This window comes from Camarhynchus parvulus, chromosome 1 (genome assembly GCF_901933205.1).
Source record: "Camarhynchus parvulus chromosome 1, STF_HiC, whole genome shotgun sequence".
Lineage (NCBI taxonomy): Eukaryota > Metazoa > Chordata > Aves > Passeriformes > Thraupidae > Camarhynchus > Camarhynchus parvulus.
Genome location: NC_044571.1, coordinates 95161180 through 95163583, shown reverse-complemented (window position 1 = coordinate 95163583; position 2404 = coordinate 95161180).

Sequence of the window (2404 nt, the reverse complement as noted above, 5' to 3'; positions counted from 1 at the left end):
CCATCTCACATGATGACATCAGAACAGAGATAAAAAGATGGGAACTGGTGCCCTTAGCAATTTCTAAGATTTTTGGTTGATAGTATTATGGAAACTAAAGAAACTTCAGTTTCTTTGGTTCTGAAAAGGACCAAGCACTGCATGAGTTAAAGCCTCTGGATAAGAGCAGTCCAGGTAAATAGATGTCCTATGGAAAGCCAAAGTCATATGAGAATAAACCCAGAAGTTTTAATATAATCTAGATGAGGTGGTTCAGTAAAACAATACAGGGCTCACTTGGTCTATTGTTATATCTAGTTTAATTTAAAGGTTCTTCATTTTCTTCATGTGTAAGAAAAATTAGTTTGAATCACCCATATTTGCACTTGGGATTCAAATCAATACTATATTGCTGAAGATCAGAATTTTTAAAATATTTGTTAGAAAATAAGAAATCTTGAGGGGTTGTCCAGTTATAATACAGAACTTGTTTTAATATATTTGAAGTTAGACAAGCTGAAGCCTATTTCTTTTAGCAGCTTGAGTTTTCTAAATGAGCCTTGGACAGAGCATAAAGTAAATTTCCTCTACTTCCCTCCCTTCTTACACAGCGATGGGGCAGAAAGATGCTCCACACCATCATTAAAAGCCAGGCATATAAGCTATCTGCCTATCCATGTACACAGAACAGCACACACTGATTTCTCTCCTCATCTAATCTCCCCATCTAATCTCCCTTGAATCCCCAGCGGCACACTTCTGCATTGTCATTTTTTTCTCTAATGCTTTTTGGTGAAGGAACTTTTTCTTCTCTGTGTTTGTACAAAACCTAGTGTGCCCAGAAGTGGCACTTCCTTCTAATAATGAACATGGAAACATGTAACCAGTCTTAACCCAAATCCTGAATTACATGACCTCAGTCCAAGATCTCTTCCCACAGACCAGCCTGTGTGCATGTATTTATCACTCTCTAAAAGTTACACTCAAATTTGTATTTTTTTAGAGCAATCAATAAGAAAGCCACCACAACAAAATCCTTGTCCTGCAGATGTCATACATGGCTTTGTACAGCACTTGACCTTTTGAATGAATAACCTCTGTCCTGCTGCCAAAAATATCTGATGAGTAACTTTCTTTTGTTTTTAGTGGGCTCCTTATGGATGAAGGTAGCTGGGAACTGAAAATCCTGCTGTGGTTAAGACAGCAAAATACTTTACTTATTGTATCTTCACAGACCTTAGAAACATGTTGATTTGCTCCTCACCTCAGATGGCCTGTCTTACATCTCATCTTCTAACAAGTTCTCCAATTCTTAGGCATTTTTGGGCCATTGTTTATTATCTTTTTATAGTGTGACTAGCTCAAGACCTTCCCTTCCCCAAAAATCTAAATTTTCTTACTGCTTCACAGTCCAGCATTGGCACAATTATTTCAAATGATCTGCTCTTCAGATGATTCCCACATCATTCCCAGACTGTGAGACAGCCTGTTTATGTGATGGAAAGTACCAGAGGGAACCTTCCACTGATAGGCTAATTGTTTACATGAGTGAAAAAAAAAATCAAAGTAATTTGACTTTCATACTCTGCAAGTTCCCATGCTTCTCTCTGATTTATCATCCGTGGTTTCCTGTGTTGAGCATCTCTCCGTCAAGTTCCTTTCTTCCCCTTCACCTCTTCACTCTGGTATATGCTCCCTGTACAGGACCACCTTAATTTCTGGAAGATCTCATGCTTTCTAAGCAAGGAGCTAAGCAGATGGCATACTTACCATCTCAGCATTCTTGTGGGAAAGACAGGACAGCTATAAAGAAGTAGCAGAGTGATGACACTGAATGGAGAGTGAACTAATGCAGGCAAAAAAAAAAAAAAAAAACTGAACCATGCTAGGAAGTTAAAGGATAGGGCATTTATGCAGCTAGAAACAAGAAGTCATTGCTAGCCAGCCAGCCCAAAATCATGTACCTGTCTGTGCCCCAGTTCTTTATTGGATATCATGGATTTCTCTGCCTCATCCTTTGTTTTTCAGACTATTAAGATCCATGTGAGAGGGATAATTCCTCTGCTTGTGAAAAGCATCTTTTTACACTGCTGTGATATTCTTCCCAGGACATTGGGCTCTGAGACTACTACCATTTAAGCAAACTGGGAATCTCCCACTGGTGTTGATTGAAGTTTGTGTTACTGAGTGTCTGAAGGAAAAAATTCCCATTTTTCCTTTGTAGTCTGGCATGTACATTTCACTCTTCACTTGGAACTGTTCTTTTCTTATCTACCTACTTCCTTCATTCTCAGAGCTAAATTTAGTTTATCCAGATGTTTCTTTTCTGAGACTACTAATCTATCTCTACTTAGTCTGTCACTCATTGTTTATGGAGTTGGCAAGGAACATCTCGAAAGTGAGGTACTGCTGAAGAAGATGAGAA